The following is a 13,550-nucleotide window of genomic DNA, read 5'->3' as shown; positions in this document are numbered from 1 at the left end:
CCCACTCACACACATAAACACACACACACACCCACACACAATCTACCCACACACACAGTATAAGAGGGTGGGGGTGTGACATAATCAGCCACAACAGGAGCGTTTCTCACAGCTGTTTTATGATATAAAGTTTACCAATCCATTCTTAAAGATGATAACTTATTTACATTTACATTTACATTTTAGTCATTTAGCAGACGCTCTTATCCAGAGGCGACTTACAAGAGCAATTAGGGTTAAGTGCCTTGCTCAAGGGCACATTTCGTCATTTAGCAGACGCTCTTATCCAGAGCGACTCACAAATTGGTGCGTTCACCCTATAGCCAGTGGGATAACCACTTTACAATTTTTTTGGGGGGGGTAGAAGGATTACTTTATCCTATCCCAGGTATTCCTTAAAGAGGTGGGGTTTCAAATGTCTCCGAAAGTGGTGAGTGACTCCGCTGTCCTGGCGTCGTGAGGGGAGCTTGTTCCACCATTGGGGTGCCAGAGCAGCGAACAGTTTTGACTGGGCTGAGCGGGAACTATGCTTCCGCAGAGGAAGGGGAGCCAGCAGGCCAGAGGTGGATGAACGCAATGCCCTCGTTTGGGTGTAGGGACTGATCAGAGCCCGAAGGTACAGAGGTGCCGTTCCCCTCACTGCTCCATAGGCAAGCACCATGGTCTTGTAGATGCCTCATGAGTTTAGTTCAACAGTCGTACCCCATCAGAACCCAAAATATACTATGTTTTATTAATTGTTTGGAAACAATGATATTGTAAACAAATTGCATGTAGAGCCTCAAAACATTTTTGAAACTATAATGTTGATCTGATGGATGATCAGTTCTTGCCTATATTTCTCCAGCTCCATTCCTCAGCCTTTTACCAAACCGGTGGCGGGGTGGCAATTTGTTTAGGTTGAACAGAAGATTGACTCTTTAATACCAATGAATACATTTAAATTATACATCTATTTGCATAATTGAAGGTAAAATCTATCAAAAACGATTCCACTGGGACTTGCTATAGTTTAGCATTTTTCATCGTTTTTAGTCATGTCAGTCTTCACTCTCCTCATTGCTCTCTTGTCATTTTCTTCAATAATCTCATTTAATTCAACAACCTGTGATTACCTTTCAAACTGACTCCTAATGGTAATATCTACTGTATGATTACCTTTCTAACTGACTCCTAATGGTAATATCTACTGTATGATTACCTTTCTAACTGACTCCTAATGGTAATATCTACTGTATGATTACCTTTCTAACTGACTCCTAATGGTAATATCTACTGTATGATTACCTTTCAAACTGACTCCTAATGGTAATATCTACTGTATGATTACCTTTCTAACTGACTCCTAATGGTAATATCTACTGTATGATTACCTTTCTAACTGACTCCTAATGGTAATATCTACTGTATGATTACCTTTCTAACTGACTCCTAATGGTAATATCTACTGTATGATTACCTTTCTAACTGACTCCTAATGGTAATATCTACTGTATGATAACCTTTCTAACTGACTCCTAATGGTAATATCGACTGTATTCTAACTGTACTGAGTAGTAGAAGTAGTATTAGTAGTTGATCTGATGTGTCTCCACCCGCTCCCTCTCTGTTCTCTGTCTGTGGCCCACTGCAGCTGACAGGATGTTTCAAGGCTCTATCCACCAATAAGAAGGATACTTGAAACATCCTGTCACCTATGGCACCATATTCTCTATATAGTGCACGACATAGGGAAATAGGGTGTCCTTAGGGACGCAGGCTTGTAGACCAGACAGTTGTATATAACGTCCACTCCATCCCTTGTTCATTCTGTTCTGTTCCATCTTTCTTCCTATTTTAAATGTTTTTAGAATGTTATTTATGATCCAAACCTTCATTCTGGTGTTGTCACCGCAAAGAGGAAGTTATTTGTGTGGTGACACAATTCATTCAGTGGAGAGGAAGTAGAAACTGGAGTCAAAGTATCTCCATTCCTCTTGACAATGCTGCTCTGTTTACATTTACATTTACATTTTAGTCATTTAGCAGACGCTCTTATCCAGAGCGACTTACAGTTAGTGAGTGCATACATTTTCATACTGTTGAAGAGCAAAGGTGAACACATTGTGAAACTTAGCCAGTATCTTTATACTCACAAACCCATTGATATATAATTACTGTTGATTTTACTTCCAATTAATCACAGTTTATATCTCACCTATCACAAAAATCTTTGCCTGAATATGGCCTCTCGCTTTAGTCAGGGTGTTGTAGTCTGTAGCTGGTCTCTCTCATTAGTCAGGTGTTTTAACTGGTCTTATCTTAGTCAGTGTTGTATCTGGTCTGTAGCTGGTCTCTCTCATTAGTCAGGGTGTTGTAACTGGTCTGTAGATGGTCTCTCGCTTTAGTCAGGGTGTTGTAACTGGTCTGTAGCTGGTCTCTCTCATTAGTCAGGTGTTGTAACTGGTCTGAGCTGGTCTCTCTCTTTAGTCAGGGTGATGTAACTGGTCTGTAGCTGGTCTCTCTCTTTAGTCAGGGGTGATGTAACTGGTCTGTAGCTGGTCTCTCTCTTTAGTCAGGGTGTTGTAACTGGTCTGTAGCTGGTCTCTCTCTATAGTCAGGGTGTTGTAGCTGGTCAGTAGCTGGTCCTCTCTTTAGTCAGGGTGATGTAACTGGTCGCTGGTTCTCTCTTTAGTCAGGGTGATGTAACTGGTCTGTAGCTGGTCTCTCTCTTTAGTCAGGGTGATGTAACTGGTCTGTAGCTGGTCTCTCTCTTTAGTCAGGGTGTTGTAACTGGTCGTAGCTGGTCTCTCTCTTTAGTCAGGGTGTTGTAACTGGTCTGTAGCTCGTCATTGTCAGGAGGGATGGACATACTTTCACTCCAGTTTCTACTTACTCTCTACTGAGAAGAAAACCTGGGAGGAGAGCAGACTGGACTGTCTGGAGAGAGGAGCAGACCTGGTGATCATAAACAGGAGAGAGAGAATGAGAGAGAGAGATAGAGAGAGAGAGAGAGAGAGAGAGAGAGTAGAGAGAGAGAGAGAGAGAGAGAGAGAGAGAGAGAGAGAGAGAGAGAGAGAGAGAGAGAGAGAGAGAGAGAGAGAGAGAACAAGAGAGAGAGAGAGAACAAGAGAGAGAGAGAGAACAAGAGAGAGAGAGAGAGAACAAGAGAGAGAGAGAGAGAACAAGAGAGAGAGAGAGAGAACAAGAGAGAGAGAGAGAGAACAAGAGAGAGAGAGAGAGAACAGGGAGAGAGAGAGAGAGAAGGGAGAGAGAGAGAGAGAGAGAGAGAGAGAGAGAGAGAACAGAGAGAGAGAGAGAGAGCAGAGAGAGAGAGAGAGAGAGAGAGAGAGACAGAGAGAGAGAGAGAGAGAGAGAGAGAGAGAGAGAGAGAGAGAGAGAGAGAGAGAGAGAAAGATAAAGAACCCTCATCAACATATATATCAACGAATTGACAAGGGCACTATAACAGTCTGCAGCACCCGGCCTCACCCTACCAGAATCTGAAGTCAAATGGTGCTTCTGTCCCCAACCAAGGAAGGCCTACAGCAGCACCTAGATCTTCTGCACAGATTCTGTCGGACCTGGGCCCTGACAGTGAATCTCAGTAAGACAAAAATAATGCTGTTCCAAAAAAGGTCCAGTTGACAGGTCCACGAATACAAATTCCATCTAGACACGTTGCCCTAGAGCACACAAAAAACTATACATACCTCGGCCTAAACATCAGCGCCACAGGTAACTTCCACAAAGCTGTGAACAATCTAAGAGACAAGGCAAGAAGGGCCTTCTATGCCATCAAGAGAGAGATGAACCTGGAGAAGAGCCCCCTAAGAAAGATGGTTCTGGGGCTCTGTTCACAAACACAAACAGACCCCACAGAGCCCAGGACAGCAACAAACAATTAGACCCAACCAAATCACGAGAAAACTAAAAGATGATTACTTGACACATTGGAAAACTGAGCAAACCAGAACGCTATTTGGCCCTAAACAGAGAGTACACAGTAGCAGAATACCTGAACACTGTGACTGATCCAAAATTAATGAAATCTTTGACAATGTACAGTGTTATAACGATGTGAAAGTAGTTAAATGTTGTTGTATATATGTTGTACTTACAATGGTTTTTGTTCTTCACTGGTTGTCCTTTTCTTGTGGCAACAGGTCACAAATCTTGCTGCTGTGATGGCACACTGTGGTATTTCACCAATACATATGGGAGTTTGTCAATTTTTTAAATGTATTTTTTAATTATTTGTGAGACTGTGTAATCTGAGGGAAAAATGTGTCTCTAATATGGTCATACATTTTGGCAGGAGGATAGGAAGTGCAACTGTTTCCACCTCATTTTGTGGGCAGTGTGCACATAGCCTGTCTTCTCTTGAGAGCCAGGACTGCCGGCGGTGGCCTCTCTTTCTCTCTCTCTCTCTCACTCTCTCTCTCTCTCTCTCTCTCTCTCTCTCTCTCACGTTGTTAGTTGGATACAGTGCTGAATGGTTAAGTGATGATTCCACCTAGTGGTTGAAATGAGAGATTAAACTCACCATACAGTGGAAATAGTGGTATTACAGACTTGCATATGGACTCTTTCTCAATTCATCCTTCCTCAATTCCTCCTCGCATCCCCCCTCCTTCTCAAAACAAATTGGAAAATAATATCCTAAGGGAGGGACCTTGGACCTTCTCCTCTAATAGGGTTGTGTGTGTGTGTGTGTGTGTGTGTGTGTGTATTTGTGTTACCTGAGTGCTGGTCTCCTGGTCCATTATTAGGAGCAGTGTCTGCTGTCTCTTCTCTCTTGGTGCTGGTCTCAGCGTCTCTCAGGTTGCCTGCACTGACGTAGATATCCACAATACTCTCCTCCATCTCACCTCTATCAAACTTGACCTTCTTGTTCATATCTGGCTCAGCATAGATTAACTTTGACATCTTTAACAATGCCTGGGTCTTTCTTTCTATGTAGGTCTACTATACATTAAGTCTCTGCTTCTAGAATTAATGTGGTGGTCTTCCAACATGGCCGCCAGGAGGCGTCATACGTCAACTGCAAGCCCTCTATACGTTAAGTCTCTGCTTCTAGTGATATCTCTGTCTCTGAGTCATCTGTGTGTCTCTGTCTGTGTGACTGCTGTAGGTGTTAACTCTAGGGAAGTATCAACAAAATGACATGGGTAGTTGTGGCTATGCTAATACAAAAAATAGAACAAGTTTGCATTCTTGTGTACGTACTTGGGTGCATGTGTGCATGTGAGAGATTTGTTACAGTGGTTATTGTTAAACCATTTTCTACGGCACAATATAAATCATTCCATGTCTCTACATGGTCATCTTGTCCAGAGTATATTTCAACACAGTCCTCCTGCCCAGGGAATGGGACTTGCTATTTGTGATGATGGACAGGACACTATCATACCAGGAAGATATAGATAATAGAGGGGAAGTGGAGAACAAGTCTAGCTGTTAACATATATTAAATATCACATGTAACAGCCCCAAGATAATTCAGGAAGTTTCCAGAACTCCTCCTTCCTTTCACATTTCTGCTGATTTGGACCCTCTGTTTTCTCCCAAATATACACCAACATGTTCAGGAGATCCAGGACTACAAACATGGGTCATTATAATGTCCATACAATAGATGTGACACTACAAACTGCTCCAACTGGATATTGAGGGTTGGTAGGCTTAACCAGTGAGGATGAGATGACAACAGAACCCACCAGGGCTCTCCTCTATCTTGATGAACCTGATTGGTTGAGGAGTTTTTGACTGACAGCTGGTTGAAACACTAAAAATATCCACTTCACTTCCCTCTTTCGGGACCCATATAGGGGAACAAATATGAGCATTTGATATTGTGCTTAAATGTAACTTGACAACAAAGACTGACTGTCAAAGATGATTAAGTAACATGCTTTGATACCTTTTGATATCTCTACTATACTAATTAATTGGTGATGCAGTCAACTCCAATACGCTGTTTGTAATAGTGGTTTCATACTGTTGAGAATGTTTGCACCAGATCTAAATTGGAGCATTTAAACATCTGTAGCAAGTAAGAAGAATATGTTTCAATTGGAATTTATGAAATACACTGCATGCAGAGTGTGCACAAAGTCAAATGTACAGACTTCATGTCAGAGAGAGAGAGAGAGAGAGAGAGAGAGAGTGAAGGAGGAAGTTGAGTCCACTGTATGCTACGGTGTGTGTTACGGTATTTTGTCATGGTGATGTTAAACCACTTTCTCACAAATCCAGTTGAGTTTGATGCCACATGACATTTCATCCCATGCCTTTAGAGGACCCTGATCTTTGTGTATCTGAGCACAGTCCTCTTCACCAGTAGGACCTGCATTATCAGGCTGTTGGTCATACCAGTACCTACAGGGTTAAAAACCATCAGATATCATGGTTAATACAAGTACCTACAGGGTTAATAACAGTCAGATATCATGGTTAATACCAGTACCTACAGGGTTAATAACAGTCAGATATCATGGTTATTACCAGTACCTACAGGGTTAAAAACAGTCAGATATCATGGTTAATACCAGTACCTACAGGGTTAAAAACAGTCAGATATCATGGTTAATACCAGTACCTACAGGGTTAAAAACAGTCAGATATCATGGTTAATACCAGTACCTACAGGGTTAAATACAGTCAGATATCATGGTTAATACCAGTACCTACAGGGTTAATAACAGTCAGATATCATGGTTAATACCAGTACCTACAGGGTTAAATACCATCAGATATCATGGTTAATACCAGTACCTACAGGGTTAAAAACAGTCAGATATCATGGTTAATACAAGTACCTACAGGGTTAAAACTGTCAGATATCATGGTTAATACCAGTACCTACAGGGTTAAAAACAGTCAGAAATCATGGTTAATACCAGTACCTACAGGGTTAAAAACAGTCAGATATCATGGTTAATACCAGTACCTACAGGGTTAAAAACAGTCAGATATCATGGTTAATACCAGTACCTACAGGGTTAAAAACAGTCAGATATCATGGTTAATACCAGTACCTACAGGGTTAAAAACAGTCAGATATCATGGTTAATACCAGTACCTACAGGGTTAAAAACAGTCAGATATCATGGTTAATACAAGTACCTACAGGGTTAAAACTGTCAGATATCACAGTTATAACATCACAATCCTAAATAATATACAGAAATGTTACAGCTTAAAGTTAACTTTGTTGACTGCTACCATCAATGACAGTAACCTGTATAGATAAAGGTTGAATGAACTGAATTTTTTTTTTATTTAACCTTTATTTAACTAGGCAAGTCAGTTAAGAACAAATTCTTATTTACAATGACGGCCTACACCGACAAAACCCGGACCAATTGTGCGCCGCCCTATGGGACTCCCAATCACGGCCGGTTGTGATACAGCCTGGAATCGAACAAGGGGGTCTGTAGTGGCGCCTCAAGAACTGAGATGCAGTGCCTTAGACCGCTGCGCCACTCGGGAGCCCACAATCATTGTTGCCTTATTGTCACAGTAGTTATCATCTCTTACTCTGTGGTCAGTGTTGTTCCTCTCCTGTTATTGTAATGGTGAGAGGTTAGCATGTCTTGAGGGTATGATGTATGTGAGTCTGTAACTTAAGTACACATATAAGTGAATTTGTCCCAATAAAATGGGGGGACTAGGTACAAAAAGTGCTTTTATTTCTAAACGGTTCACCCGATATTTGTTGAAATTACCCTAAAAATGAAATCTGTCAGTCTGCACTTTAACCTCACAGTCATTGTATCATTTCAAATCCAAACTGCTGGAGTACAGAGCCAAAACAACTAAACATTTGTCACCATCCCAATACATTTGGAGCTCACTGTTTGATCATATCTACCCCCAGTACACCCATATCTACCCCCCTCTCTCTCTCTCTCTCTCTCTCTCTCTCTCACATGTTCCTCTTTGCTGTATATTATCACCAGATCTGCTCCTCTCTTCAGACAGTCCTGTCTGCTCTCCTCCCAGGTTTTCTCTTCAGTTCAGAGGAAGTAAAAACTGCAGTGAAACTTCTTCCATCCATCAAAACAACAGGTTTTCTCTGTTTGATGACACAACACAACACTGAGACAATATTATACAATACAATAAACATCACATTTTAGTTTCCATGATTCACTGGACTAAATCTCAATGAACAAATTGACTTTATAATAAAGAAAGGTATGAAAACCATTTCACTGACCACAAAGCAAATTCTGAAGCCTGTTTCTCTCTTCAGTCAGGTTGTTGTAACTGGTCTGTAGCTGGTCTCTCTCTTCAGTCAGGATGTTGTAGCTGGTCTGTAGCTGGTCTCTCTCAGCAGTCAGGTTGTTGTAGCTGGTCTGTAACTGGTCTCTCTCAGCAGTCAGGTTTTTGTAACTGGTCTGTAGCTGGTCTCTCTCTTCAGTCAGGGTGTTGTAACTGGTCTGTATCTTGTCTCGCTCTGCATCTGCATTGGTTTTATAAAAACAAAAAATGCTTCTCTTCAGTCTTTGATGCATCTGTTATCTGGAAAGGATTGATACATAATAGTGCATTCTGAAAGTATTCAGACCCCTTGACTTTTTGCATTTTTTGTTATGTTACAGATTTATTCTAAAATTGATGTTTTATTTTATTTTATAAATCTACACACAATATCCCATAATGACAAAGCAGTTTTTGCTTCTTTTTTTTAAGCATATTTATAAAAAATCTAAAACTGAAATATCACATTTACATAAGTATTCAGACCCTTTACTCAGTACTTTGTTGAAGTACCTTCGGCAGCGATTACAGCCTTGAGTCTTCTAGGGTATGATGCTACAAGCTTGGCACAGCTGTATGTGGGGAGTTTCTCCCATTATTCTCTGCAGATCCTCTCAAGCTCTGCCAGGTTGGATGGGTAGCGTCACTGCATAGCTATTTTCAGGTCTTTCCAGAGATGTTCGATCAAGTTCAAGTCTGGCCTCTGGCTTGTCCCGAAGTCACTCCTGCGTTGTCTTGGCTGTGTGCTTAGGGTTGTTGTTGTGTTGGAAGGTGAACCTTCACCCCAGTCTGAGGTCCTGAGCGCTCTGGAGCAGGTATTTTCATCAATAATCTCTCTGTACTTTCTTCCGTTCATCTTTCCCTCGATCCTGACTAGTCTCCCAGTCCCTGCCACGGAAAAACATCCCCAATCAATCAATCAATCAATTTTATTTTATATAGCCCTTCATACATCAGCTGATATCTCGAAGTGCTGTACAGAAACCCAGCCTAAAACCCCAAACAGCTAGTGATGCAGGTGTAGAAGCACGGTGGCTAGGAAAAACTCCCTAGAAAGGCCAAAACCTAGGAAGAAACCTAGAGAGGAACCAGGCTATGAGGGGTGGCCAGTCCTCTTCTGGCTGTGCCGGTGAGATTATAACAGAACCATGCCAAGATGTTCAAAAATGTTCATAAGTGACAACATGGTCAAATAATAATCAGGAATAAATCTCAGTTGGCTTTTCATGCCGATCATTAAGAGTTTAAAAACAGCAGGTCTGGGACAGGTAGGGGTTCCATAACCGCAGGCAGAACAGTTGAAACTGGAATAGCAGCAAGGCCAGGCGGACTGGGGACAGCAAGGAGTCACCACGGCCGGCAGTCCCGACGTATGGTCCTAGGGCTCAGGTCTCTCAGTTGGCAATTCATATCCGATCATTAAGAGTCGAAAACAGCAGGTCTGGGACAGGTAGGGGTTTCGTAACCGCAGGCAGAACAGTTGAAACTGGAACAGCAGCAAGGCCAGGCGGACTGGGGACAGCAAGGTGTCAGCATGCCCGATAGTCCCGACGTATGGTCCCAGGGCTCAGGTTCTCAGAGAGGAAGAGAAAACGAGAGAATTAGAGAGAGGCATACTTAAATTCACACAGGACACTGGATAAGACAGGAGAAGTACTCTAGGTATAACCAACTGACCCCCAATCCCCCGACACATAAACTACTGCAGCATAAATACTGGAGGCTGAGACAGGAGCGGTCCGAGACACTGTGGCCCCATCCGAAGAACCCCGGACAGGGCCAAACAGGAAGGATATAACCCCACCCACTCTGCCAAAGCACAGCCCCCCGCACCACTAGAGGGGGATATCCTCAACCACCAACTTACAATCCTGAGACAAGGCCGAGTATAGCCCACAAAGGTCTCCACCACAGCACAAACCAAGGGGGGGGCGCCAACCCAGACAGGAAGATCACGTCAGTAACTCAACCCACTCCAAGTGACGCGACCCCTCCCAGGGACGGCATGAAAGAGCACCAGCAAGCCAGTGACTCAGCCCCTGTAACAGGGTTAGAGGCAGAGAATCCCAGTGGAGAGAGGGGAACCGGCCTGGCAGAGACAGCAAGGGCGGTTCGTTGCTCCAGAGCCTTTCCGTTCACCTTCACACTCCTGGGCCAGACTACACTCAATCATATGACCTACTGAAGAGATAAGTCTTCAGTAAAGACTTGAAGGTTGAGACCGAGTCTGCGTCTCTCACATGGGTAGGCAGACTGTTCCATAAAAATGGAGATCTATAGGAGAAAGCCCTGCCTCCCGCTGTTTGCTTAGAAATTCTAGGGACAATTAGGAGGCCTGCGTCTTGTGACCGTAGCGTACGTATTGGTATGTGCGGCAGGACCAACTCGGAAAGATAGGTAGGAGCAAGCCCATGTAACGCTTTATAGGTTAACAGTAAAACCTTGAAATCAGCCCCTTGCCTTAACAGGAAGCCAGTGTAGGGAAGCTAGCACTGGAGTAATATGATCAAATTTCTTGGTTCTAGTCAGGATTCTAGCAGCCGTATTTAGCACTAACTGAAGTTTATTTAGTGCTTTATCCGGATAGCCGGAAAATAGAGCATTGCAGTAGTCTAACCTAGAAGTAACAAATGCATGGATTAATTTTTTCTGCATCATTTTTGGACAGAAAATTTCTGATTTTGCAATGTTTCCGTAGATGGAAAAAAAGCTGTCCTTGAAACAGTCTTGATATGTTCGTCAAAAGAGAGATCAGGGTCAAGAGTAACGCCGAGGTCCTTCACAGTTTTATTTGAGACGACTTTACAACCATCAAGATGAATTGTCAGATTTAACAGAAGATCTCTTTGTTTCTTGGGACCTAGAACAAGCATCTCTGTTTTGTCCGAGTTTAAAAGTAGAAAGTTTTCAGCCATCCACTTCCTTATGTCTGAAACACAGGCTTCTAAGCGAGGGCAATTTTGGGGCTTCACCATGTTTCATTGAAATGTACAGCTGTGTGTCATCCGCATAGCAGTGAAAGTTAACATTATGTTTTCGAATAACATCCCCAAGAGGTAAAATATATAGTGAAAACAATAGTGGTCCTAAAACGGAACCTTGAGGAACACCGGGAAATGTACAGTTGATTTGTCAGAGGACAGACCATTCACAGAGACAAACTGATATCTTTCCGACAGGTAAGATCTAAACCAGGCCAGAACTTGTCCGTGTAGACCAATTTGGGTTTCCAGTCTCTCCAAAAGAATGTGGTGATCGATGGTGTCAAAGGCAGCACTAAGGTCTAGTAGCACGAGGACAGATGCAGAGCCTCGGTCTGACGCCATTAAAGGTCATTTACCACCTTCACAAGTGCAGTCTCAGTGCTATGATGGGGTCTAAAACCAGACTGAAGCATTTCGTATACATTGTTTGTCTTCAGAAAGGCAGTGAGTTGCTGCGCAACAGCTTTTTCTAAAATTTTTTGAGAGGAATGGAAGATTCGATATAGGCCGATAGTTTTTATATTTTCCGGGTCAAGGTTAGGCTTTTTTCAGAGAGGCTTTATCACTGCCACTTTTAGTGAGTTTGGTACACATCCGGTGGATAGAGAGCTGTTTATTATGTTCAACATAGGAGGGCCAAGCACAGGAAGCAGCTCCTTCAGCAGTTTAGTAGGAATGGGATCCAGTATGCAGCTTGAAGGTTTTGAGGCCATGATTATTTTCATCATTGTGTCAAGAGATATAGTACTAAAACACTTAAGTGTCTCTCCCCGATCCCAGGCCCCTCGCAGAGCTATGCAGATCCAGGACAGCTAAGCCCTGGAGGAATACGCAGATTCAAAGAGGAGTCCGTAATTTGCTTTCTAATGGTCATGATCTTTTCCTCAAAGAAGTTCATGAATTTATTACTGCTGAAGTGAAAGCCATCCTCTCTTGGGGAATGCTGCTTTTTAGTTAGCTTTGCAACAGTATCAAAAGAAATTTTGGATTGTTCTTATTTTCCTCGATTAAGTTGGAAAAGTAGGATGATCGAGCAGCAGTGAGGGCTCTTCGGTACTGCTGCGGTACTGTCTTTCCAAGCTAGTCGGAAGACTTCCAGTTTGGTGTGGCGCCATTTCCGTTCCAATTTCCTGGTAGCTTGCTTCGCAGCTCGGGTATTTTCTGTATACCAGGGAGCTAGTTTCTTATGACAAATGTTTTTCGTTTTTAGGGGTGCAACTGCATCTAGGGTATTGCGCAAGGTTAAATTGAGTTCCTCAGTTAAGTGGTTAACTGATTTTTGTCCTCTGACGTCCTTGGGTAGGCAGAAGGAGTCTGGAAGGGCATCAAGGAATTTTTGTGTTGTCTGAGAATTTATAGCACGACTTTTGATGCTCCTAGGTTGGGGTCTGAGCAGATTATTTGTTGCGATTGCAAACGTAATAAAATGGTGGTCCGATAGTCCAGGATTATGTGGAAAAACATTAAGATCTACAACATTTATTCCATGGGACAAAACTAGGTCCAGAGTATGACTGTGGCAATGAGTAGGTCCAGAGACATGTTGGACAAAACCCACTGAGTCGATGATGGCTCCGAAAGACTTTTGGAGTGGGTCTGTGGACTTCTCCATGTGAATATTAAAATCACCAAAAATTAGAATATGATCTGCTATAACTACAAGGTCTGATAGAATTCAGGAAACTCAGAGAGGAACGCTGTATATGGCCCAGGGGAGGCCTGTAAACAGTAGCTATAAAAAGTGATTGAGTAGGCTGCATAGATTTCATGACTAGAAGCTCAAAAGACAAACGCCATTTTTTTTTGTAAATTGAAATTTGCTATCGTAAATATTAGCAACACCTCCGCCTTTGCGGGATGCACGGGGGATATGGTCACTAGTGTAACCAGGAGGTGAGGCCTCATTTAACACAGTAAATTCATCAGGCTTAAGCCATGTTTCAGTCAGGCCAATCACATCAAGATTATGATCAGTGATTAGTTCATTGACTATGACTGCCTTTGAAGTGAGGGATCTAACATTAAGTAACCCTATTTTGAGATGTGAGGTATCACGATCTCTTTCAATAATGGCAGGAATGGAGAAGTCTTTATCCTAATAAGATTGCTAAGGTGAACACCGCCATGTTTAGTTCTGCCCAACCTAGGTCGAGGCACAGACATACAGTCTCAATGGGTATGGCTGAGCTGACTACACTGACTGTGCTATTGGCAGACTCCACTAAGCTGGCAGGTTGGCTAACAGCCTGCTGCCTGGCCTGCACCCTGTCTCATTGTGGAGCTAAGAGGGGTTAGAGCCCCCATCTATGTTGGTAGATA

The 13,550-nt window shown here is 42.7% G+C and overlaps 1 long non-coding RNA gene across 1 annotated transcript in view; it reads right to left on the bottom strand.

Moving 5' to 3' along the window:
- Window positions 1-4,772, bottom strand: part of LOC123483500 — a 71,825-nt gene extending 67,053 nt beyond the window's left edge. The window contains exon 1 of the long non-coding RNA XR_006658282.1: window positions 4,722-4,772. This is a non-coding gene — a long non-coding RNA (uncharacterized LOC123483500). The remainder of the gene's footprint in view (window positions 1-4,721) is intronic.
- Between the last annotated feature and the right edge of the window lie 8,778 nt (window positions 4,773-13,550).

Source organism: Coregonus clupeaformis, unplaced genomic scaffold (assembly GCF_020615455.1).
Source record: "Coregonus clupeaformis isolate EN_2021a unplaced genomic scaffold, ASM2061545v1 scaf0139, whole genome shotgun sequence".
NCBI lineage: Eukaryota > Metazoa > Chordata > Actinopteri > Salmoniformes > Salmonidae > Coregonus > Coregonus clupeaformis.
The sequence above is the reverse complement of the archived record's forward strand: the minus strand, read 5'-3'. Positions and strand labels throughout refer to the sequence as shown.